The sequence below is a fragment of the Panthera pardus genome, unplaced genomic scaffold (assembly GCF_024362965.1).
Source record: "Panthera pardus isolate Hobbes unplaced genomic scaffold, ASM2436296v1 HiC_scaffold_22, whole genome shotgun sequence".
In the NCBI taxonomy this organism is placed as follows: Eukaryota; Metazoa; Chordata; class Mammalia; order Carnivora; family Felidae; genus Panthera; species Panthera pardus.
In genome coordinates, this window is record NW_026526788.1 from 47380916 (window position 1) to 47408363 (window position 27448).

The following is a 27448-nucleotide window of genomic DNA, read 5'->3' on the forward strand; positions in this document are numbered from 1 at the left end:
AGACAGAGCATGAACGGGGGAGGGGCAGAGAGAGATGGAGACACAGAATCGGAAACAGGCTCCAGGCTCCGAGCCATCAGCTCAGAGCCTGACGCGGGGCTCGAACTCACAGACCGCGAGATCGTGACCTGGCTGAAGTCGGACGCTTAACCGACTGCGCCACCCAGGCGCCCCACTAATGCATTTCTTTAACTTTTGTAGAAGTACTTGTTTTCTATTGCTGTGTAAGAAATTACCACAAACTTAGAATCTTAAACAACACAAATTTGTTATCTTGTAGTTCTGTAGATGAGAAGTGTGGTAGGCTTCCCTGGGTCACCTGCTCTGGATCTTACAAGGCTGAAATCAAGTTGGGCATATATATTCATAATTCATTCAACTCTTTCTCTATTAGTGGATATTTAGTGTGTTCTGATTTTTCTTTTTAAAAAATTTTTAAAAATATTGTTTAAAAATGTTTTGCATTTATTTTGAGAGAGAGAGAGAGAGCGTGCACACACACATGTGAATGGGGAGGGGCAGAGAGAGAGGGAGAGAGAATCCCAAGCAGGCTGTGCTGTCAGTGCAGAGCCCTACAAGGAGCTCAGTCTCACACATCATGAGACCATGGCCTGAGCTGAAATCAGGAGTCAGAAGCCTAACTGATTGAGCCACCTAGACGCCCCTGATTTTTCTCTTTTATAACAGTGTTGAAGTGACTGTTTTTGTATGTATGTCTTTGAACATTCATGGAAAGTATTAGTGTGGTACAGAGTCCTAAAAGTGGAATCGTCTGGTCAATGAGATTTAAATTGTATAGTGGCGGTTGTTTCCCCAATTTTTATTTCAGCCTACACTTCCCCTAATAATGTGTAGGTACCCTTTTTTCCATTCCCTTGCCTGTATGGTCTGTTACCAATTCTCTATATTTTTCTGTATTTTATTTTTATTTAAAAATTTTTTTAATGTTTTTTTTTAATTTTTTTATTTTTGAGAGAGACAAAGTGCGAGTGGGGGAGGGACAGAGAGAGAGGGAGACACAGAATCTGAAATATGCTCCAGGCTCTGAGCTGTCAGCACAGAGCTTGATGCGGGGCTCTAACTCATGAGCTGTGAGATCATGACCTGAGCTGAAGTTGGACCCTCAACTGATTGAGCCGCCTAGGTGGGCCTGTATTTTTCTGTATTTTAAAATTGACGTTTAAGTTTTCATCAAAATACTTAGATATTGTTTAAAAATAGTGAACACAGAGGGCTTATAATGAAAAACAGGTAACTTCTGTTTTCTTTTTTATAATTTTTTTTTTCATATAAGTTTGTTTATTTGCTTTGAGAGTAAGCACAAGCGGGGGAGGAGCAGAGAGAAGGAGAGACAGAATCCCAAGCAGGCTCTGCGCCATCAGTGCACAGCCCCATGCGGGGCTCAAACTCACAAACTGTGAGATCATGACCTGAGCCGAGATCAAGAGTCCGACACTTAACTGACTGAGCCACCCAGGCGGCCCGGCAACTTCTGTTTTCTTATTTCTATGGTAGTTATCGTCATAGTTCTAAACTTAATGCTTATACACATTATTGATTTATCGGTTTTAGATTATGCGTTGCTTTTTTGTTATTTGGATTTGGGCATCTTAAACTCCTCACTTACCTTTTCTGCGTTCCAACTATGGCTGGCTATATCCCTATTTTTATTGAAATCAGTAGTCAGTGACCACTCTGTTCTATAGAGCCAAGTAGTAGTCTGTGATTGCTTTTTCTTTCTTATGTGTCTTTTTAAAGTTACCTCATTTTTCATTGGCATAACTTTTCATATACACATTCTTTTTATCATGTTCTCTCATATTATCCATATTTTTTCAGTCTCTATAATTTTCTGGAGGTCTTTCCTCCTAGAGCCTTCCATCAGCCTGCTTTAATGTGGACTGGAATTCTCTAGCTCAGTCACTATGTGGGAAACCTTTTTCCAGGCCAGTTTCTCCAGAGAATCATCTTTCCTCATTGTGTATTGATGTTGGTAATTTAAGCCCTTGCTCCTCAAAATTTAGTTCATAAACCAGCAATGTTGGTATCATCTTAGAGCTTATTAGAAATGTAGAATCTCAGGCTGCATCCCAGATCTACAGCATCAGAATAAGATGATTTGTATGCACCCCAAATTTTGAAACCCCTGGGCTGTGCTATACCGTGGTAACAGTTACAGTAGGAACAACAAAGATGGCGGTTGAAGAGAGAACTGGATGAAGGATCTTAATGAATGTTTTTAAGGGCCTAGAAGTGGAAAATATTACTGTCCTCTTATTAGGAATCAGTCACATGGCCTCTCATAATTGCAAAAGAGACTGGAAAATGTAGTCTCCCATTTGCCTGGAAACAGGAAATGATGTAGTAGGTAAATTGCCTTGAGTCTGTTTCAGTTAGTCATTCTGGTCTCCAAACTGTTTCATTCTTTTTCCCACACCCAGAGCACACTAATCCCCTATCCAACCAGCCATTACCTTCAGTTCAAAGTACAGGATCTCTAAGTGATGCCTGGCCAGCTGTCAGGTCCACATCAGCCTTTCTTAGTCAAGTGAACTAAGAAGACACACCTTCTCCTCAACCCTCAAAAAGTATTACAGTAAGAACACAACATGACTTGTAAACTGTCCTATTTGGAAGGTGAAGCATAGAGGGACAGTAGTCACTCTTCTGTAACAGTTTTGTTTTTTTTTTCTTAATGTTTATTTCTGAGCAGAGAGGGAGAGCGCACATGCGAGCAGGGCAGAGAAAGAGAGGGAGACAAAGAATTGGAAGCGGGCTCCAGGCTCTGAGTTGTCAGCACAGAGCCTGATGTGGGGCCCAAACTCACGAATGAACTGTGAGATCATGACCTGAGCCGAAGTCGTCGGACACTTAATGGACTGAGCCACCCAGGCGCTCCTGTAACAGTTCTTTAATCTTTATGGGCAGATATAATAAAGGAAGGCTCCCATCCTTGGAAGGAAAGGATGTTTCTTATTAGATTCTGATTTTGTTCCATGGGAGAAACTCTCACCTTCCTTTTTCTTCATGGCCCCAGAGATCAACCTTTAGGAAGTTCTTCTTTTTCCATGATCTTATTTGGCCTCATCACACATCCAGAATTGATGTTTGGCATGCATTCTCCTTGGGTATTGTGAAGTTGGTCTTTTTATAGAAGGTTAGACTCCCAGAAATTGCTTTTAGGTCTTGGAACAGTCAGAGACCTTCTAAATGTGGGCTTGTAGTTTCTCTGCCAGTGTATTTCCCTCGGAAACGTAAATTTTTAAAAAAATATGTATTTATTTTTGAGAGAGAGAGAGTGAGACAGAGTGTGAGCGGGGGAGGGCCAGAGAGAGGGAGACACAGAATTGGAAGCAGGCTCCAGGCTCTGAGCTGTCAGCACAGAGCCTGACGCGGGGCTCAAAACTCACGGAGCGCGAGTTGATGACCTGAGCTGAAGTCAGACGCCCAACTGACTGAGCCACCCAGGCACCCCTGTTTCCCTCAGAAACTTAGACTCGTTATCCATTTGCTTCCAGTCAATTCAGAGTACAAATAACCAAATTTATTTTTGAGAGATACTTTATTGCTTACCCGCCTCTATACCTCTATCTTGTTTCAGTGGAAGCCATCTGTAATGTCACACTATAATCTGATCTCTGAGTTTCTTTCTTTCTTGTAATACCTTTTGCTAGAAATAGCCACTAGGAACCAGTACACACTGTAGTTTTCAATTTGCAGATTTTTGCCCCTTAGAGCTTAAAGTTCATCAGGTGTGTGGTTTGCCTTCTGAGTTACAGCCAGTCAGCAGAGTTCCTAAATATTTTACATTGCATAAAGTGGATCATCATCTTTTCATTCTATAGTATGAAGTTCCTCATTGCCTGCAAAGTGATGACTAAATAAATAAAAGTTATTTAGGTTTGTGTTATGACAGCAACCTACTTCCGGTAGCAGTTTCTGGTTGAGGATGTGTCCAGTGGACCAGTTGTTTTATTTACAGACTTTTATTGTATCTCTGTTTGGCCTGTTGCTTGCTCCCACTCCTAACATGAAGTGTGAGCCCCTTGATGTTTTATAGGCAAATTACTTCATTTTGTGTCTTTATCCATCATTGCATGTGTTTTACATTGTGGCTTTCTCCACCTTGCTAAGTTATTAATATTTCCATATTTTCTGTCTTCAAAAACATGTTAAAATCTCTCATTTGCAGACTTATTTAAAATATCTTTTTTTCTTTAAATTAAAATTTTCATTTTGAGGTAACTAGGTGTATATGCAGTTGTAAGGGATCCTGTTTAACCTTTATTTAGTTTCCCCCAGAATTAACATGTGGTAAAGTTAACAGTACACTATCAGGACCAGGACATTGACATTGCTACAGTCAAGATGCAGAATGTTTCCATTTCCACAGGGATCCCTCATGTTGCCCTTTTTATAGTTATACTCACTTCTTCCCACTCTCACTGCTTTCTTAACCCCTGGCAACCATTAATATGTTCTCCCATTGCAGTAATTTTGTCTTTCTTAAGAATGTTATATAAATGAAATTATGACCTTTTTGAATTGGCATTCTCTGGAGATTCATCCTGATTGTTGCATGTCCAAATAGTTCCTTTTTATTCCTTTTTTATTGCTGAGTAGTATTCTGTGGTATGTACCATAGATGTACCATAATTTGGTACATCTTCTTGTACCGTAATTTGTTTGATCATTTACCTACTAAAGGACATCTGGTTGAATAAAGCTAATTCAGGCATTTGTGTGCAGGCTTTTGCATGACCAAATTACTTCATTTCTCTGGGATAAATGTCCTGGGGTACAATTGATGGGTTGTATGATAATCACAAGTTTAGTTTGTTTTTTTTTAACTTTATTTATTTATTTTGACAGAGAGAGAGAGAGCGAGTGCGCATGCACATGGGAGGGGCAGAGAGAGCGGGAGAAAGAAGAATCCCAAGCAGGTGCCACACTGCCAGCACAGAGCCTGATGCAGGGCCCAAACCCATGAACCATGAGATCATGACCTGAGCTGAAACCAAAAGCCAGACACTCAGCTGACCGAGCCATCCAGGCGCCCCCACACATTTAGGTTTTTTTGTTTGTTTGTTTGGTTTTTGTTTGTTTGTTTTTTAATGTTCATTTTTTGAGGCGGGGAGAGAGAGAGACAGAGTGCGAGTGGGGGAGGGGCAGAGAGAGAGGGAGACACAGAATCTGAAGCAGGCTCCAGGCTCTGAGCTATCGGCACAGACCCCGATGCGGGGCTTGAACTCACGAATGGTGAGATCATGACCTGGCCGAAGTCGGATGCTTAACCAACTGAGCCACCCAGGCGCTCCATCCCCTGCATTTAGTTTTTAAAGAAATTTTCAAAGTGTTTCCAGAGTGGATGTATCATTTTATATTCCTCCCAGTAATATAAGGGTGGTCCAGTTTCTCCTTAGCCTTGCCTATATTTGGGTGTTGGAACCATTTTTTATTTTATTTTATACCTATTATAGGTATGTGGTGATGTCTCATGGTGATTTTAATTTGCATTTCCCTAATGGCTAATGAGGTTGAATATCTTTTCATATGCTCTTTGCTACCATATATCCTCTCAGTGAAAGTCTTTTCATGTCCTTTGCCTTTTTGTTTTGTTTTTAATTTACATCCAAGTTAGTTAGCATATAGTGCAATAATGATTTCAGGAATAGATTCCAGTGATTCATCCCCTATGAATCATCCCCAGTGCTCATCCCAACAAGTGTCTTCCTTAATGTCCCTTACCTGTTTAGCCCATCCCCCCCTCCCACAACCCCTCCAGCAACCCTCAGTTTGTTCTCTATATTTAAGAGTCTCTTATGTTTTGTCCCCCTACCTGTTTTTATATTATTTTTGCTTCTCTTCCCTTATGTTTATCTGTTTTGTGTCTTAAATTCCACATATGAGTGAAGTCATATGATATTTGTCTTTCTCTGACTAATTTTGCTTAGCATAATACTCTCTAGTTCCATCCATGTTGTTGCAAATTTGTTTTGCTTTTTTTCTAATTGGATTTTTTAAATTGAGTTTGACAGTTGCTTATATATTCTGGATACTAGTTCTTTGTCAGATATGTGCTTTGTAAATATTTTCTTCCAGTCTGTAGTTTTTCCTTTCACTCTTTGCAGAGCAAAAGTTTTTATATTTATGCAATCCAGTTAGTAAATTTTTCTACTTGGGGATCATGACTTTAGTGTCAGGTTTAAGATCTCTTTGCCTAATCCTAAATCCTAGAGATTTTCTTCTATGCTTTTTTTTCTCCCTAAAAGTTTTATAGTTTTATGTTATACATGTACATCCATAAACTATTGAGTTAGTAATTGTATAATGTGTGAAACTTAGGTCGAGGTTTATTATTTTTTTTTCCTGTTGCTCTGGTACTATTTGTTGAAAAGCTGCCTTTCCTCCATTGAACTGCTTTATCAAAAATCATTTGGGCATATTTGTGTGGGCGTGTTTATGCGTTCTCTCTCCTGTACCATTGATCTGTATGTCTGTTCCTCTGCCAATAGCACATGGTCTTGATTATGGTAACTCTGTAACTTAAGTCTTGAAATCAGTAGACTGGTTTCTCCCATTCTGTTTTTTTCTTTCAAAAGTGTTTTGGCTATTGTAAATCTTTTGTTTTTCCATACACATTTAAAAATAATCTTGCCTATATATACTAAAAATCTTGGTGAGATTTTGATAGGAATTTTGTAAAACTTGTTTATTAACTAGGGAAGAGTAGACGTCTTCACTCTGTTGAGTTCTAGTCCATGTATTCAGTATGTGTCTTTATTAATTATCTAATTTCTTTTATCAGCATTTTATCCTTTTCAGCATAAAAGATCTTTGTTTTACACCTAAGTATGCATATTTTATGATTACAAATGTTTTTATTTTTAATTTGTGTCTTTGTTTTCATTTCTAGTATGTACAAATAATTTGAGTAATGTTTATCTTATATCCCGCAATATTGCTGAACTTGCTTACTATGGGACTTTTTTGGTAGATTCCTTGGGATTTTTTATATAGACAATCAGGCCAACTGCAATAGGTACAGTTTTATTTCTTACTTTCCAGTCTGCGTGCTTTTTATTTCATTTTCTTGCCTTATTGCAGTGGTTAGAACTACCAGCACCATGTGAAACAAGAGTTGCCTTTTCCCCAGTCTTATGGGGAAATCAGTTGGTCTGTTATCATTAAATGTCGTTTTAGGTGTAGGGTTTTTTTAATGTTTTGGTTTTTGGGGTTTTTTTTGGTTTTGGTTTTGGTAGATGCTTTTTATCAAATTAAGGAAATGTTTTACTTATTTTCCTGAGAGTTTTTATCATGAACAGGTGTTGAATTTTGTCAGATGTTTTTTCTGCATTCATTGATATGATCATGTGATTTTATTCATTAGCCTCTTCTTAAAAAAAATTTTTTTTTAATGTTTATTTCTGAGAGAGAGACAGAGCATGAGTGGGGGAGGGTCAGAGAGAGGGAGACACAGAATCAGAAGCAGGCTTCAGGCTTTGAGCTGGCAGCACAGAGCCCGACGCGGGTCTCGAACTCATAAACCGTGAGATCATGGTCTGAGCCAAAGTTGGTCGCTCAACTGACTGAGCCACCCAGGCTCCCCAAGCCTCTTAATGTTGTATATCAACATTATAGATTTCAAAAATTTAGCAAATCTTATATCCTTGGAATACTTCATTTGGTCATGGCTTATAATTCTTTTTATATTTGCTGAACTCTGTTTGTCAGTACTTTGTTAAAGTTCTCTTTCTTTTCTGTTTAGAGAACATCATGTAGCCATTCCATTCTTTTAGAGTACATGTGCTAGTGACACATTTTCATAGTTTCATTTCAGGATGTCTTTATTTTCCTTTTCTCTCTGAAGGATATTTTTGTTGGATATAGGGTTCTAAGGTGATAGTTCTTTTCTTTCAGCCCTTGAAAAGGTGTTGTGTCTCTTTCTGGCCTCTGTGGTTTCTGTTGAAAAATTTGCTATCATTTAAATGATTTTTCCCTTGTAGGAAAAATCTCTCACTGTGTTCTCACTGCTCTCTCACTGTTTTCAAAATGTTTTCTCTTTTTGTAGTGTTCAAAAATTTGACTATGACATATCTTGGTGAGGAGTTCTTTAGGATTATCCTGTTTAGAGTTTGCTCAGAATCTTGAGTCTATAAGTATATACATCTGTGAAATTTGGGAATGAATTTTCAGCCATTATTTCAAGTGCTTTTTCAGCCTGGCACTCTGTGATGACATGATTATTAGCTTTTTAGTAACAGTCCTACAGGTACCTGAAACTCTATTCATTTTTCTTTTTCAGTCAGCTTTTTCTCTGTCATTCAAATTGGGTAGTTTCTATTGTTCTGTCTTCTGGTTCACTGACTTTTCTCTGTCCCCACCATTCTGATCTTGAGTCCATCTATTGATTTTTGTATTTTGGTAATTATATTTTTCAGTTCTGAAATTGCCTTTTGGTTTTTCATTATATTCTGTATTTCTTTGCTGAGACTTTTTTTTTTTTTTTTTTTTTCACCGAGGCACAGCAATGGTGGGGATGAAAGTCCCAGCTAGTTAACTTGGCTTTTTCTAATACCATCCTGATGGGGATACTGGGATGCTTTGTTACATCTTGGTGGGAGTGGAAATCTAGTCTACCTTCTGTCTTTGCTGGACTGGGTAGGAGTGTAGCTGCAGTTTTTTTCTGTGGTGTTTGGCTGGAGTAAGATGTCTAAAAGTTTTATTGTCTTAAAGTTTTGTTTTTTTTTTTATCTTTCTGGACTTACCCTTTTCTGGTTGTTGGGTTTGAAAGAGCTGGCTTTTCTTGGGGCTTCATTTTGGTCTGTACCCCTTGGTGTTTCTGAATTGCCAATTCTTCAGCTGTAAGTTTGGGTTGTGTGAAGCAAAAAGAAAACCCAGGAAACCCAACACTATGTTGTTCCTTGAATCTTGAGGTTCCTATCTGGTTTATCTTCTTCTCTGCCTTTCAGCATCTTATATTTGTTTTATATATAATGTCCAGGGTTTTTAGTTGTATATAGTGGGGACAGGTAGGGAAAAGAATATTTATTCTATCTTCCCAGAAATGTAAACTTCTTTTTTAAAAGTTGCATCACTGTCATTTTAATAGAGTCTTGATGGAAGAGGAGCTAATCTTAAATATTTAATCCATATTTTTATTACTTATTTATGTTTTATTACATTAGTATGAATTAGGCAGATGTAATATTTTATTTGCCTAGTGTTTGTTTTGTTTATGGCACACAATCTTAATTTGGGAGAGTCTTTGAGAAATGGTTGAGAGCATGGAACTCTGCTTGCCTAAGGTTTCTCAAAAAGCTCCATTCTGTAAATGGACCGCTTCTGTGTTACCCAAGAAAGATTAGATTGCTTTTAGGTGAATCTCTTCAGGGTAGTTGATGTAGATGATGATACTTTAATACCATAACCTGATTTTTAAGTTAAAATGACATTTTAGGGGCGCCTGGGTGGCTCAGTTGGTTAAGCATCCGACTTTGGCTCAGGTCATGATCTCACGGCTCGTGGGTTCGAGGCCTGTGTTGGTCTCTGTGCTGACAGCTCAGAGCCTGGAGCTTGCTTTGGATTTGGTGTGTGTCTCTCTCTGCCCCTCCTCCACTCGTGCTCTGTCTCTCTCTCTCAAAAATAAATAAATGTTACAGAGTGTTACTCATGCTCTGTCTCTCTCTCTCAAAAATCAATAAATGTTACAGAGCGTGAGTGGAGGAGGGGCAGAGAGAGAGAGACACACCGAATCCAAAGCAGGCTCCAGGCTCTGAGCTGTCAGCACAGAGACCAACACGGGGCTCGAACCCACGAGCCGTGAGATCATGACCTGAGCCAAAGTCGGATGCTTAACCAACTGAGCCACCCACACACCCCAAACATTACAAAAATTAAAAAAAATAAAATGACATGCCAGGAATACTGGCATAATATATCGTTCAAATTTATAGCTTATCAATTATAATCCTTATGCTGTAATCCTTTACATTTATCATGAATTTTTAAAGAATAATTTTAATATGTTCTTAGGAAGGATAACTTTTATATTAAGTTCTATCAAAGCATTAAAATTTTAAAGAATTACCGGAAGTCTTAAGTTTATTAATTCAGATGAGATAATGTTAGAGATGTTCTAGTACTTACTCAGGTAGCATAGTTAAGAATATGGGCCCTGGAGCCAGCTGCAGTGCTTACTGTATGACCTTGGGCCTGGGTTTTCCATGCATCTAGTGGGGATGATAACAGTTATACTATTTCATAGGGTGTTTGTGACAATGTGAGGTGTGAAGTTTTTTTTTTAACTTGTTAAAACTGAAAGTTATTTTTTTTATCATAAAACTTTAAAGAAATTATGTCAATTCTGTTACTTAACACAGCATATTTTGCAACTTTGTATAGTTCTGAGAGCATTAGGCGTAAGAGTTAGGAAACCTGAGTTCCACTCCCGACTTTCTTTAAATAACTGCCTGACCTCTGGCAAGCAAGCAACCTTGCTTTTTCTCTGCCTTACTTCATTCATTTATAAAAGTGGGTTTGGGTTTGAACTGGTTGATCTCTAAGATTGCTTCTAACTCTTCTATTTTGTTTGTTTGTTTTTTTGTCTCTCACTGAATCGTAATCAAGCTAGCTATAACACAGTTCATGAGGAGAGCACATTTTATAGCCTGGAGAAGAAAAGAAAAAGGCTTGGGATGGGGAGGGTATGATAATCTTACAGAAACAGTAAGGGCTGATGGATCAATAATTAGGTTTGTTTCACTGATTCTAACCTAGGGCAAAACTGACACTTGTAGATGGAAGGGAAGAGCTCTTGACTCAGCATAATGGACACATTTCTAACAGATACTCCTGTCCAAGTTTGAAATGGGCCACCTTAAGTCCTTCCTAACACTGAAAGGACAAAGGCCAAGTTCAGACCGGCAAATGATGCTTCAGAGTCAGGTCAAAGTGATTTATACCTCAGCCAGGGATAGTGCTGGATGATTTCTGTAACCTTCTGGCCTCCCATGGGTGGAAATCGTGACATGATAAAGTTGTTATAAAATAATCAAGAAAAGCCATATTGTAGTCTGGCAGAGTGGTCACAGACTTTAACTGAATTATAACAATGACATTCATATTCGAAATTCTTTTCTATCTGCAGTTTTATTTTTATGTATTTATTTTTTTTGGTAGAGTGTAGACTAAGTGTTATTTGTTCTCAGTTTTGAAAATGTCATTCCTAGGGCGCCTGGGTGGTTCAGTCAGTTGAGCATCCGACTTTGGCTCAGGTCATGATCTTCTGGTCTTTGAGTTCGAGCCCTGCGTCGGGCTCTGTGCTGACAGCTCAGAGCCTGGAGCCTGTTTCCGATTCTGTGTCTCCCCCTCTCCGTGCTCTGTCTCTCTCAAAAACTAAATAAACATAAAAAAATTAAAAAAAAAATGTCATTCCTCCTAAGTCTTGTGTAGTTTTTTGATGATTCATGTGGGAAGAGCAGAACTATTGTTTTCTTTGTTTTGACCGATCTGTGAATGTTTGCCACTTTTTTTAAGTATTTATTTATTTTGAGAGAGAGAGCAAGTTTGAGCGGGGGAGGGGCAGAGAGAAAGGGAGAGAGGAAGAATCCCAACTGCTAACAGAGAGAGAATTTGCCAACAGCACAGAGCCCTACGTGGGGCCTGATCCCATGAACTGTGAGATCATGACCTGAGCCAAAATCAAGAGTCAGACGTTTAACCCACTGAGCCACCCAGGCACCCCGCTATTTTCTTTCTTTCTTTCTTTTTTTCTTCTGAAGCTAAGCAGGGAACTTTGAGTTTGGGTTCTTAGATCTTGTTGAGATCTGCAGCTAAAGTTGTCATTGTGTGAGTGCATTGCCAACTTCTCTAGAGAGGTTTACCAGTCTGGATGGGCAATTTTGATAGTATTATCTTCTTACAGTTTCTGCTATGAAGTAGTCTTTGAAGAAATATACGTGGAGGAGCAAGCCCTTGGGGAAAAAGGTATTCTTACTACGTTTTTAAAATTATCATGCTCTTTTTCCTATTTCCTAAGGTAGAATTTTGGTCACCGAAGGAACAGTTCTCTCACCCTGACTTAGCATCTTGTTGAGGAAGTTGTGTGTGTGTATGTACGTTTCCTAACCTACCTCAGGTTTCCTTTACCCACTGAGTGCTGTTTTCCTTCTAAGTTGGGATTAGGCTGTACTAGTGGATAAATCAATTTACAGCAGGTGTCTCAGCGTTAGCACTAATGAGGTTTGGGGCTGCATACTTCTTTGTTGTGGGTGGCTGTCCTGTACATTATGGGATATTTAGCAGCATCCCTGCTCTCTTCTTACTAGATGCCAATAACACTACCACAGTTATGGCAATCAAAAATATCTCCAAAAGTCCCCTGGGTGGCAGAATTGCTCGGGCTGAGAACCACTGACTTATGGATGCTTCTCAGCCAGCCCTCTGCCACAGCTGTGGTCATCCTACTCCCATCTGGTTTCTCCATGTTGCTAGCCTTGCTCACGGCCTCCTCCCCTTGGCTGTGCTCTGCTCAGCTCAGCTAATTAGGTGGAAAGTTGCCAAGTGGAAGGTGGGGAATAGGGCAGAGGTAGTGGAGTCCATGGGGAATAGGTCAGAGTTGGAGTTAAGGTGTGGCCCTGGGTAGTGGCTGATCACTGCAACACACAGATGAGTGTGTTTTTTAGTGGCAGCTAATGATTAGACTTAAAAACAAATGTTCTCTGACATGAAAGTGAGCTGAAGTGACACTGGTATCAGGCTCATCAGGTATGTGATGTCTTAATGCTATCTGAAGCCTGCCTTGGGAGTGTGGGGTTTTGAAAGAAAGCTCCAGGGATGTTCTCTCTTTAATGTTTTTATTTGAAAGGAACAAAGAAGAGAGAAACTGCTTCTTGATGAACTTCCGTGTTCAATTTTAATTTCATTTTTGAGGTAAATTAAATAGCTAGAGTTAATAGTTTTTTGGGTTTTTTTTTTTACATATATGAGGTGAGAGAATTTGTAAATAAGAAGCAGCAAATGTTTAATGAGTGCAATTAGGGATGGTGACATGTCTTTAAGAAAGGATGAGTGCTGAAAGAGCAAGGGAGGTAACCATGTAAGGAGCAGTAGCTCTGTCTTGGGTGGGGGCAGACAGTGAAGGGTGGGCAAGGAGAGCGCCCATAGATTAACTTGAGACTTGGAACAGGTGTTCACCGTCCTTGCTTATATATTCAGACAATTAGTGTTTGTTGTTAGTACTTTTATTCTGTGCTTTATGAATTTTTTTTTTTTTAACCTAGTCAGGGTCATCCTGAATGCCTGTTTTTATAAACTTATTCCCTCTTTAAAAAAAAAATATTTATTTATTTTGCATGTGAGCGGGGGAGGGGCAGAGAGAGAGGGACAGAAAGAATCTCAAGCTGGTTCCAGCTGTCAGTGCAAAGATTTGGGGCTCAGTCCCGCCCACCGTAAAATCATAACCTGAGCCGAAATTTCGAGTTGGATGCTTAACTGACTGAGCCACCCAGACACCCCTTTATAAACTTTATTCTCTTAACATTCATTGCTCAACATTCCCCATTTTTGGGCATCTGGGTGACTCAGTTGGTTAGGTGTCCATCTTCGGCTCAGGTCATGATCTCACGGTTTGTGAGTTTGAGCCCCACATTGGACTCTCTGCTCTCAGCTTAGAGCCTGCTTCAGAATCCTCTGTCCCCCTCTCTCTCTGTGCTCCTCCCCTGCTCACTTTCTCTCTCTCAAAAATGAATAAACATTAAAAAAATATTTTTTAAAAAATTTCCATGTTTAATAACTTTTAATGACTGCATATTGCGTTTATGGTTGTATCCTAATTACTTAGCCATTTTTCTGTTGTTGAACATATAGCTTGCTTCAAAGAATTTTGCTACTGTAAATATCCTTTGGTGTATATCTTTGGGCATACATTTTAAATCCACAGTTCAGATGATTTCTTCACGATAGTGTCATGAGCTAGAATCACTGGGTGAGATGGTGTGGATATTTTTAAGGCTGTTGATTTATATTACTGAACTGCTTTGCTTTACTGAAAGTTTTTTTTTTTTTTTTTTTTGAAAGGTTCTAATTAACACTCTCACTAGCAGGGTTTTGAGTGGCCATTTTAAGGCATCCTTGCCAACTATTTAAGAGATGGAAAACATCTTGTGTTTCTTTGCCTACTTAAATTGTTAGCAAAGTAGCGAAGTTGATGTTTTTTCTTTTTCCTTTAAAAGTTTATTAGTTTCTTTTGTAAATCAATGGTGTGTATCCTTTCCCATTAGTCTTTTGTTACTTTTTTTATTCCTTTATGAAGTTTCTTTATATATTATAGGAAGTAACCTTTTCTGTCATATTTGTCAAAACATTTTTCAGTTTTTCAGTTAATATCTTTTATGTTATGTGTTACTTTTTTTATATGATTTTTAACTTACAGAAATATAAGAATACAAAGAATGACCACACATCTTTTATCAAGATTCCCCCATTGTTTATATTTTATCCCATTAGCTTTATCATGTTCTCTCTATGCATATATATAAATGCATGTTTTTCTGATTAATTTGAGTCTCACATGTATGTTTCTTAAGAATCACGGCATTCTCTTAAAATTTTTTTTTAATGTTTATTTATTTTTGAGAGGAGGGGGGGGAAGGGGAAGAGAGAGAGGGAGACACAGAATCTGAATCAGGCTCCAGGCTCTGAGCTCTGAAAAGCACAGAGCCCGACATGGGGCTGGAACTCATGAACTGCGAGATCATTACCTGAGCTGAAGTCGGATGCTTAAGCCAACTGAGCCACTCAGGAGCCCCCCACCCCAGGGCATTCTCTTATGTAACTACAGGAAAATATTAGTCAGGAAACTTAATAATTGGTACAGTATTGTTACCTAATTCACAGTTCACACTGCATTTTGAACAATTGTCTCTATAATGTCCTTTATTGTTCTTTTGTTTTCCCTGCCCAGTATGCAATTCAAAATCACACTGGAGGTTTTTTTTTTTTTTTTTTTTTTAATCTGCATGCATCATTTTTATTGCCTTTGCCAAGAATTATGTGACCATATGCCAAAACTAACACAGCCATTTGGAATGGGTGGAGATTGCGAACTCTTGTCCTTACAGTGTGGACACATGCTGTCCCTGTTTAGATGATATAAAAATACCAAGTTGGTTTAGTCGATAAAGTGAACTGTGATGTAAATGATAGTTAATAAGTCAAGCTGCCTGAACAAAATACTGTGAGATAGCTGAGTTATCGACATTGCTGGAATATGGGATGATAGTGAGCTCATGTTTTTTTAGTCTCCTTTAATCTGGAGTATTTCAACCTGTCTTTGTCATTCTTGACACTGAATTTTTGAAAAGTACAAACCAGTTATTTTCTAGAGTGTCCCTCAATTTATGCTTATCTGAAGTTTCCTCATGATTAGATTCAGATTATACATTTTAGACAGGGAAAACACAAAAGAACAAAAAAAACCTTTATTTTTCTCAGTGCATCATATTAGGAGCCACTTGATGATAGTTTCAGTATTGGTGAGAAAATTGAAAACTTGGTTTAGTTGCTGTCTGCTAGATTTTTCCACTGCCAGGATACACTTTTTCCCTTTGAGGTTAATAATTATTGACACTTTGTGAATACCATGTTCCTCATCAAGCTTTTACCCACTGGTTTTAGCATCCAGTGATTTTCCAACTCCATACCTCCTTCTGTATTTATTGACATTCTGCTATAAAGAAGAGCTTTCCTTCTTTCCTCCACCCCTCATTTATTTGGTTGCTTACTTGAGTGAGTCATAGCTATATTCTTATTTAGTGGCCTATAACTTATTACTCTAATTATTTGGATACTCTAATTGTTCTGGATTTGGTCCATGTGAACCTTTTCCAATTGATGCCATTGTTCTTGTTACATGTCCGCAATTCTTTGAGTACTTATTTGCTTTCTGGTATGACAAGACTCTCTGGGCTCATTTTGTGTGCCTCAGCCTTCAAACTTTTCTCCAAGGAAAAGTGGGGAACAAGATTTGGGCGCGTGATGTACTTACTGCAACTAGTGTGTTGTTACTTCTAGCCCCTTTTAATGGACAGAGCCAGGATATGTTTGTGGGTGTATACACACACACGCACACATATATCTGTATTTTTTACTTATGCATCTATGTATATGCATGTATATATATTAAAAACAGATTTATGTTGATACTGACAGTATTATCCAACACCATGAGGGTACATTCTAGTGTTCCTGCATATATTGAATTCTGTGAAATGCTTTTGCATCTTGCTTTCAGTCATGGTGCAAAGATATTCTCCTAAGTTTATTTTTAGGAATTTTGTAGTTTTGGCTTTTAGTTTTGATTTATGATCCATCTCAAATTATTTTTTGTTTATGGTGTGAGATAGGGATTGAAGTTTATCTTTTTGTTCTGATGTGGATATCCAGTTTCTCTAGCACCATTTGTTGAAAGGCTTTCTTTCTCTTCCCCCATTGAATTGCTTTGGTGCCTCTTTTAAAAATCAGTTGACCATATAAGTGTGTTCCTGGTGTGATTTGTTTGTCCTTAGACCAGAACCATAGTTTGTTGATTACTGAGCTTTATAACCATAGTTTGTTGATTACTGAGCTTACACTTACTGTGTAAGTCCTTCAACTTTATTCTTTTTCAAGATTGTTTTGCCTGTTCTAGATCTTTTTCATTTCCATATAAATTTTAGAATCAAATGGCTGATTTCTGTAAAATGCCTGGTAGGAATGTGAATGGAATCCTCATTTGGGCAGAATCAACATCTTTTCAGTACTGAATCTTCCAAATTACAAACAAGGTATATGTCTCTATTTATTTAGATATTTAATTTTTCTCAGTATGTTTTAGTTTTCAGTATATGGGGCATGCATGACTTTTGTTAAAATTTTTCATAGTTACTGTGCTTTTGACATTATTTTAAGATAAATTTTTAACATTTTATTTTTGTTTTGCTGCTAGTATATATACATTTGAATTTTGTATATTGACCTTGCATCCTGCAGCCTTGCTAAATTGACCTAGATTAATCTTGCTAAACTGATTTAGATTTCTTAGGAATTTGTTAATATTATGTCATCTGTGAAAAGAGACAATTTTACATCATTCTTTCCAGTTTTTATATCTTATAATTTTTCTTTTTGCCTTGTTATATTGACTAGGATCTCCTCTGTGTTGTTAAGTATGGTGGTGAGAGTTGGCATACTTGTCCAGAGTGGGGAAATCCTGAGGATTTTGTTATGTTACTTGCCGTGGGTTTATATAATAAAGGAAATTTTTCTTTGTAGTGTTCTGAGAGGTTTTTTTTTGTTTTTTTTTAATCGATGGATTTTTTTTTTTCTTAATGAATGGATGTTGATTTTTTTCAAATGCTTCTGTTTTATCTGTTGTTATATTAAAAGATAATGGGTTTGAAATGTTGACCCAGCTTTATATTCCTGGGATAAACCCCACTTGGTCATGATGTGTTACCCTTTTTCAAGTTACTGATTTTGATTTTTCCATTAGTTTGCCAAGAGTGTTTTCATCTGTATTTATAACCTGTATTCATGATTTGTGGTAGTTTTGTAATTTTTTTAGGTTTTGCTAATAGGTTTATGCAAGTCATCTAAAATGTGTTGGGAAGTGTTTCCTCCTTAATTTTCTTTCTCACATGTTTGATAGCATTCACTGGTGAAACATTGGAGCTTTGAGCTTTCTTTTTGCAAGAGTTGGCTAACCAATTCAATTATTTAATAGATACATGGCTATTCAGATTTTTACAATTTCATTTTGTGTCAGTTGTGAAAAGTTGTGGTTTTTTTTTTATCATTAAGTATATCTTTTTCCATTCTATTTTTAAAATTTTTTAAGTTTTAAAAATTTTTAGAGAAGGAGGGAGGGGAGAGGGACAGAGGGAAAGAGAGGATCTTAAGCAGGCTCTACACTCACCCTGGGATCGTGACCTGAGCTGAAATCAACAGTTGGATGCTCAACCGACTGAACCACCCAGTCGCCCTTCCATCCTGCTTTTAACTTTTGTCTTTATATTCAAAGTGTATTTCTTACAGACATGGTATATTGGGTCTTGTTTGTTTGTTTCTTCCTCTTTTCCCCCAGTCTGACAATCTCAACCATTTAATTGGAATATTTAGTCCCTTTATACTTAATGTATTTACTAATACACAGTTGACCTTCATTATTAACGGATTCTATATTTTCAAGTTTGTCTGCTTACTAAAACTTATTATTTGTAACCCCCAAATCAGTACTCAGCAGCACTCTTAAGGACATTCATGGATGTGCACAGGGCAGTGAAAAATTTGAGTCATCTGACATTCATGTTTCCAGCTGAGGTTGAGCAAGTCACACTCTGCTTTCTTGTTTCAACTTTCATACTGTAAGCATGTGTCCTTTTTGCAGTGTATTCAGTGCCTTTTCACATGACATGGTTTTTTTTTTTTTTTGGAGACGTATTTTTATTTGCTGTTTGGTTTCTTTTTTTTTTTTTTTTTTAATTTTTTTTTTTTTTTTCTTTTCAACGTTTTTTTATTTATTTTTGGGACAGAGAGAGACAGAGCATGAACGGGGGAGGGGCAGAGAGAGAGGGAGACACAGAATCGGAAACAGGCTCCAGGCTCCGAGCCATCAGCCCAGAGCCTGACGCGGGGCTCGAACCCACGGACCGCGAGATCGTGACCTGGCTGAAGTCGGACGCTTAACCGACTGCGCCACCCAGGCGCCCCGCTGTTTGGTTTCTTATTTGGCCCATTGCTTATGCAGTAGTGTGTTGTTTAATATTTACATATTAAATATTTAATATTGACATTGTAGATTTTCTAGCTTTGTTTTATTGTTGATTTTTAGTTTTATACCACTGTGGTTGGAAAATATACTTGGTATGATTTCGATCTTCCTAAATTTGTAATGTTTGTTATGTCTTATGTAATTTTTAAAAATATTTTTATTTATTTTTAAATATAATTTATTGTAAAGTTGGCTAACATACAGTGCATACTGTGTATGTCTTATGGGATTTAACAAGGGGATTCTTCTGTGTGTACTTGAAGAAAATGTGTTCTATTTTTCTTGGATGGATGTATTATATATATCTTTTAGAACCATGTGTTTTGAAGTATGCTTCAAGTAAAAAATATTTTTGTTGAAAAAAATGAATTTTTTAAAATTTATTTTTATTTAAAAATTTTATTTATGAAAAAAAAAAAGTAGTCCCTAAACACAATGTGAGGTGCTATGTAGTGTTCCTTGGTGCAAGAGGCTGTGATGTGCCTTACAGAGAAAATAGACATGTTAGATAAATTTCCTTTTAGATGTGAGTTACAGTGCTATTGGTCTTGGGTTCTGTGTTAATGAATCAACAGTATATTTTTGCTAAATAAGGTGTTTTGAAACAGAAACAAACATAAAACGAGGTTATATATTGATTGGTTGACCAAAGTGTAGTTGCCAAAGGCTTGCAGGAACCTAATTCTGGATTTCACCTAGGAGTAATGGTTGTGTATTTGCTAATTCAGTACTCATGGCAAGTTTAAAAACATAACTAATGTGAATAATGAGAATTGACTATAGTTGGGTTTAGATCTCTCTCTCTCTCTCTCTCTATCTCTCTTTTTTTCTTTTTCTGTTACCTTTTCCCCCCTTTATGGGGCAAATTGACTGTTTTTTAGTATTCCATTTAAGAACATTTTTTAGCAGTTACATTTGCAATTGCAATGTACATCCTTAGCTTTCCCAATCTATTCCTACTCTTAGAGTTAATATTATACCACTTCCTGTAAAATATAAGAACCTTGTAAAAATATAATTCTATTCCTGTCCCATTCATCGTGATGTTATTGTCATATATCTTACATATACCTATATTATAAGCCCCAGTGTTAAACTTGTATTCAATAGCCTGTGTCTTCTAAAGAAATTAAAGGGAGAAAATGAAAGGTAGTTCTTTATATTTACCACATATTTACCGTTTCTGGAACCCTTCATTCCTTTTTATAGATCCTGGTTTTTATCAGGTGTCATTTACTGGGGATGAATTTCCTTAGTTTTCATTTATCTGAATATCTTGTCTTTCATTTTTGGAAGATTTTTTGCTGCGTGTGGAATTATGAACTGACGGTTTTTTCTTTTCAGCATTATAGATGTTGTTTCATTGTTTTTTGGCTGCTTTTTTAGTGATAAAGTCAGCTGTCATATTGTTTATTATTGTTCTTTCTTTCTAGGCATTTTCAAGATTTTTCTCTTTATTTTTGTTTTGCAGTAGGTCATGATATGCTGTAGTGTAATTCTGTTTATGTTGATCCTAACTTAGTATCCACTAGTTTCTTGGATTTACAATTCGGTGTTTTTCATCAAATGTTAGAAGTTTTTGGCTATCGTATTTTCATGTACTTTTTATGCCTGCAGTTTCACACTTTTCCTTATCTGTGTCTCCAATTATATATATATTATACTTCTTGAAATTATCTCACAGATTTGTGAGAGTTTGTTCATTTTTTTTTTTGCAACTTTCCCTCCCATTTCTCATCTTGGATAATTTCTTTTGGTCTTTTATCCAGTTCACTGACTCTTTCTGTCATCTTCAGCCTACTGTTAAGATCATCCAGCGATTTTTTTAAAAGAGATTTTTAAACAAGTTTCTATTTATTTATTTATTTAGAGCACAAGCAGGGGAGGAGCAGAGAGAGAGGGAGAGAGAGAATTCCCAACAGGCTCTGCACTGTCAGTCTCACCAACTGTGAGATCATGACCTGAGCAGATACCAAGAGTCAGACACTTAACCAACTGAGCTACCCACGCGCCCTCGCCCCCATCCAGTGAGTTTTTAATTTGAATTTTCATCCTTTTCATTTCTACGATTTCTGTTTGGCTCCATTTATTTTTTCTTTCTTTTTTTAAAAGCTTATTCTTGAGAGAGAAAGCATGAGTAGGGGAGGGACAGAGAGGGAGGGAGACAGAATCGGAAGCAGGCTCCAGGCTCCAAGCTGTCAGCACAGAGCCCAATATGGGTCTCGAACCCACAAACTGTGAGATCATGACCTGAGCCAAAGTCAGGCACCCAACTGACTGAGCCACCCAGGCGCCCCTGTTTGGCTCCATTTCTTAATTTTCACTTCTCAGTTGAGAAATGAGTGTTAACATTTTTAATTCTTTTACTTTCAACTTTTATTTATGTTTTTCTTGAATCTTGATCTAAGGCTTTTGTATGTTTTTGAAAATCTCAGCTTTTATCACTTCAAATATTATTTCTGGTATTTGTTCTTTCTGCTCTCACTCACAGAGACCTATTTCTTCATGTGTAAAGTAAAATTTGATTGTGAGCTTATATATATTTTTTCAATGTTAGTCTGTTAGACTGCAAAGAACCTCAGTTGAAGATATTTTCGTTACGAGTCATTAAAAGACATTATCATTAACAAAATTGTTTCTTTTCATTAAGAGATATTTTCATTGAATTTATAATTCAATATGAATTATACCAGGAAGTAGGGAGATGTACTAAACTGAGGAAACTAAGTGATTCAGAACACACACTCTAGGACTAGGCTTGCTGCTGACCATCTGGGCTAGTCCTCACCAGATGAGGGACTCTTAGCACAGCAGTCCAGTTCTCTGTATTAATTCCCAGTTGGTAAAATGGACATAACAGTAGGATCCATATCATAGGGTTATGAGGATTGATTTATTTAGTATATGTAGAGTACGTGGAACTGGTCTTTGGTACAGTAAGCTCTCTGTTAATGTTTGTTCTGGCACAGGCTCACTAGCAGTGGTAGCAGACCCAGGACTGAGACCAGGTTCCCTAACTTTGAATCTTGTACTTTTATATTGTGCTTCCTCTGATGGCCTGTTAAGTTTATGATCTATTCAGTAGCTTATCATCTCTAGATAATTAGAACAGACTAAAATTATTCATTCCTTTCCTAAAATTTATGTTCTTCTTGAATTGAAATTTCCAGAAAGTTATTACTTTTTAAACCACACCTTTTCTTCTTAAAGATATATTCACTTAGAATATTTGATTTTAAAAGGCGAGAATTGGGGCGCCTGGGTGGCTCAGTTGGTTGGGCATCCGACTTTGGCTCAGGTCATGGCCTTGCATTTTGTGGGTTTGAGCCCCACGTTGGGCTCTGTGCTCACAGCTCAGAGCCTGGAGCCTGCTTCAGACTCTGTGTCTCCCTCTCTCTCTGCCCCTCCCCTGCTCATACTCTGTCTCTCTCTGTCTTTCAACAATAAATAAATGTTAAGGCAAGAATTGTCAAAGTATGAATGGGGCTTTTTCATAAATTCTGTATTAAATTTTACTGATTTTACTACATATTTTTTTCCCTTTAGGCCTTGAAATGTTCTACTTTATGTAGGTATCATTTCTTCACAATGGAAGTTTTATTTGTGGTACAGCATAACGGGAAAAAAAATCAATCTGTATAGCAAAAGTGAAAATTCCCTTGTGATTCCACTCTCATTCTCTTTCTGGATGCTCTCCAATTGCACTGTTAATAGTTGGATGTTACACAGACATTTACATATGTATATATGCACACATTCCCACACACAAAACCTGCTGGTGCTGGAGGCAGAACCAAGAGCTCCCACTCCTGTGCCTGGCATTGGCAATGCAGTCACTGTTATAGTGCAAATGTCATTATGTTGATAGGGCAGCCATCGTGGCTAGGGCACCAGGATGGTCATTATCATCCATAGTGCTATCAGATTTGTGGCTAACTGATGTTACTTCCTGTGCTGCCAACTCCTTGAAATTTTATTGTTGCACAGAGCCTTTTTGAAAATGGAGTTAAAGACTCTATTTACAGCTCCCCTGTTTTATGCAGCATAGTGTGAATGATGCACACCATGTTGTCCTCCAAGCCACCACTCTGTAGTCATGCTCTGTGGCTTTATATGGATTAAACCTGGGCTCTTGCTTTACAGTGAATTGTCATTCCTTCCTCCCCTCTCCTCAACCCACCCATGGAGATTTCTTGGTCCTCTTGGTCCCTTTTGTAAACAGCCCTTTGGGAAGTCTGGTCCTGCCAATGTCCCCAGTCATGTGCAAGATCTCTCTGTCTTTCCTAGAGTGGTCCCAAGACAGGCTCAGCTGGTAGTTGTGCTTCAGAAGAATAATATTGTATAAAAGTGATTTTCAAAGGTGGTGATTGATTCAGGTTAATCTTTCTAATACGGAAATGCCAAAGTTAATTAGAACTATAATAACAGGTAGAAAAGTTATCAGTGATTCTTCTTTTTACATATTTGTTAGACACACTACAGTAGGTTATTGTTATCAAATTTATAACTGCCTTTATTGTTATTATTGTAAGCCTGAATAGACTAAAAGTGTCGAGTCTTGACACAGTGTGAAGAGGTGAGGCAAGCCCCGCTCTGGTTTCTCCACTTTACTGCAGTACGTAGAGAAGGTGCTTGCTCCAGCCTGAGATGATAGCTGGCTGGTGCGGGGCTGTCTCACAGCAGCATTATATGCTATATTATATGATGTGAAAAGAATTCCTTTTGTAGGAAGCACTTTAAATGAATTATAACTGCGTCAGATTTTTCTGTTATAAAATGTGTTCCTCTATCAATGTAATAAAGATGCTTCAAAAGATCCATGTGTTTTTGAAGAAACATGGTAACTTCATATGTGTATTGCTGTCAGAAGGAATTCTAGTCTTTAAGCCTTGAAATATTTTTGGATCCATTATTCTGAAATAGATATGGAACCCAGTAACTTTTTTTTTCACCTTACATATTACGTAATCTAATTGATTTTTAGATTTAATAGATATAAAAACACTTTATAGTAAAAAAATCTCTACCAATAAAAATAATAATTGTTATCAGAGAGAAAAATAGCACAAATAGTATGTGGTAGTTTGGTACAAAATGGCCCCTGATGAAACACCTCCTGTCCATATCTCTGCCTTTTTGCAACATGAGTCTGTTTGTTTCTTCCATCAAGTGATACAGTCTGTTTCCCCACTCCTGATGCTGGGCTTTGCCATGTGTCTTGAACTGGCCAGTGTGATATCAGCAGGCACAAGGCAAGCAGAGGCACCATGTGCAGTGAGCCAGCCCTTTTGAGCCTCCCCTCTTGGAGTGCTGCTTGCCATTACACAAAGAAGCTTAGGAGGGAGGCCACAGGGAAAGGGAGGCTCAGCCTTCCCCACTGGGTCCAATCCCCAGCTGACCTGGGCCCAATGCAGCAGCATGAGTAAGTCAGGTAAGGGCAACAGAAGAGCTGCCCAGCCAACCCATGGAATTGTGAGAAATAGGAAAGCATTGCTGTGGAAGCAATTAAGTTTTGGGTAATTTGTTACCCAGAAATAGCAAACAGAAACATCTGTTTGCATTTGCTAAATGGCTGGAATCTGTCTCTGTATTCTAATTATAGCCCCATAGTACTGAACCCTCAAGTTGCCTTTAGTCCGGTGAAAATGTAAGCAGGTCACTTTGTTATTGTGTGGTGAATGCCCAGAAAAGGCTCTGGCTGCTGTGACCTTGATGTTTCCTCTGTCCCCCTTTCCTCTAAGGATCAGGCACTGTTCTCTGTAGGACGAACATTGAGAAGCACTTGGAGGAACTAGAGGAAGTAGACTATTTCTGTACTTCATTGAAAGCGTTTTCTATCCCTAAAGTCAGACTCACACTTCCGTTTCTTAGAAGTGAAATGCTGAAAGAACCACAATAGATCTCTTTCCCTTTTGTTAACTAAGTGTTTTCGGTATTCTTGTATTTGTCCCGTGAACAAATGATTGCCCATGAGTATTCCTCCTTGTCTTTCCTCAGGTTCAGAATCTTTTGCAGAATCCAGATGTGAGTCCAGGTCCTTCACCCCAGTCATCATTCTTGGTTCATCTAATTCACACACACGGTGGAGTGGTTCTGCTGAGCTCTCCCAGGGTCATTGGAGAAGATGGTGTGCACTGTCTTGAGCTGTGTCGCACTGCCCCACATTATTTTCTTCCTTACTTGCTCCGTTGCTCTGCGCCTTGGCATTCTAAACTACACCCACTGGCCTTCAAGTCTGCAGCATGTCTCCACTTTCTTGCCTGTGACTCCTTTTAGCTAAGAACTTAACCCCAGGTTCTGTCAGTTTTCCTTAGGGGCCCATTCTCCTCTCATTGGACAGCATTGTTGGGTGTACGTGGAGTCCACTCTGCCCCTCTTCTTGAATAATTCAGTGGAATAGTTTAAAGATACGGTTCTAAGTTTTATATAGTTGTAATGGTGTAAGGATATAACGTTATATACGTAATATATATAACATGTAGTTAAAATAGTTTAAAGATATGGACTGTATTTCTAAAATGCAGTATTTTGGGGTGCCTAGGTGGTTCAGTTGGTTGAGCGCCAACTTCGGCTCAGGGCATGATCTCACAGTTGCTGAATTCGAGCCCCGCATCAGGCTCTGTGCTGACAGCTCAGAACCTGCAGCCTACTTCAGGTTCTGTGTCTCCCTCTCTCTGTCCCTCCCCTGCTCATGCTCTGTCTGTCTGTCTCTCTCTCTCTCAAAAATAAAATCAACATAAAATGCAGTATTTTTCTGTGGTTTGTGATACAAATTTGCAAGTGAACTCAAAATGATAGTTAAATGTCTTAAAAGTTAGACCCAACTATCGAAGTACATCTTACTGCTTTAAAATAACCACTTTTGAAATATCTAGATTATTATCTGTCTTGAATTTTTGGCAAATATACCCATTACTTTGATCAATTGATACTTAATATACACAACAGTGCAGGAAAAAGCAGTGTTACTATTTACTACTTAAATGTGGATTCCATGTTATCTTTTGTATCCATGGTGATTATAACTGTTTTGTACCACAAGGAAGCCACCAATACACCTGGTTTTATCTTTGTCTTTCCAACAGCAGTGCCACAGGGAGATAAAAAAGAGAAAATCTACATATTTTAGGTTCACCTTATAAGTCACCACAGGCTACCGTGTTTGGTGAAATACAGCTATGAAACTTTAGGCAAATTGCTTAACCTTCTCTAAGCCACGTGTGGAATGGAGATAAAATAGTTTCCCTGCCTCCTGGCACTGTTGTGAGAATTAAATGAATTAATGCATGTGAAGCACTGAAGATTTGCAGGTGCTCATCTGTTGTGTTTTTCCTGCAGCATATTATCCATAGGTGTTATATCTATACTTTTGTTTCTCTTGTTTTATCATGTTTACAGGGCTTATACTTTGAATTTCATTTTCTACTTGAGCATTGCTTTTGTACCTTTTTAAATGTAACTTAATTGATGTTACTCTTTATTACCTATAGTCTCATGCTCTGAATTATTTTAGGAGATTTATTTGTTTTTTTTTAGGAGATTTAAAAGTTAACAAACTACCATCTTTAATTGTTTCTGAGTTTCTGAGTAAACTTTAATCTGTGGAATATGTTTGTGTGTTTATGATTTTTTTTTCACTTATGGTAATTGCATATAAATTTTCTGTCAGTTATTGCCTTATTGTGTTGCATTTAAAACTTTTATTTATTTATTTATTTATTTATTTATTTATTTATTTATTTAATGTTTATTTTCCACTCTGGAAAATAGTATGGAGGTTCCTCAAAAAGTTAAAAATAGAACTACCATACTCTCCAGTAAGCGCACTACTGGGTATTTACCCCCAAAATACAAAAACACGAAATCAGAGGGATGCATGCATCCCTATGTTTATAGCAGCATTATTTACAATAGTCAAACTATGGAAGCAGCCCAAGTGTCCATTAATAGATGAATATACAAAGAAGATGTAGTGTGTATGTGTACAATGGAATATTATACGGCCATAAAAAAGAATGAAATCTTAACCATTTGCAATGACATGGATGAGGTAGAGATTATAGTGCTAAGTGAAAGAAGTCACTCAGAGAAAGACAAATACCATTCAGTTTACTCATGAAATTTAAGAAACAAAACAAATGAGCAAAGGAAAAAAATAACACAGAAAAACCAAGAAACAGGCTCTTAATAATACAGAACAAACTGATGGCTGCCAGAGGGGAGGTGGGTCAGAGGGATAGGTGAAATAGGAGATGAGATTAAGAGAGTGTGCTTGAGAAGAGCACTGGGTGATGTATGTAATTGCTGAATCACTATATTATATACCTGAAACTGATATAACACTGTATTTAACTATGCTTGAATTAAAATTAAAAAAAAAAAAAATAACGCGAGGGCTACGAAATGTCCTTTAGGTTTAGCAGCATAGAGAACATTGTTGACTTCACTGTATTGAAGCCAGATTGCAGTGAGCTGAAATGTGCATAGAAAATGAAGAAATCTCAGTTCAGAAGAGCTCTAGAGTATATAAGAGGTTTGTTTTGCTGTCAAAAAGCAGGATATATGGGATAATCCCAAGAGGTGAATAAAGAATCAAGTGAAATTTTCTCCCCCCTTCCCCTCTTTTTTCTTAAAAAA

The 27448-nt window shown here is 37.6% G+C and overlaps 1 protein-coding gene across 7 annotated transcripts in view; it reads left to right on the forward strand.

Annotated features, from left to right (window-relative positions):
* Window positions 1-27448, forward strand: part of MARCHF8 (membrane associated ring-CH-type finger 8) — a 120907-nt gene that overhangs the window by 10558 nt on the left and 82901 nt on the right. For 2 of the 7 annotated variants that reach the window (XM_019444951.2, XM_019444946.2), the window contains exon 2: window positions 11927-11988. The exons of the other annotated variants lie outside the window; for them this stretch is intronic. The gene's annotated coding sequence lies outside the window, so the exon portion shown is untranslated. The remainder of the gene's footprint in view (window positions 1-11926; window positions 11989-27448) is intronic. 7 annotated transcript variants of the gene reach the window in all.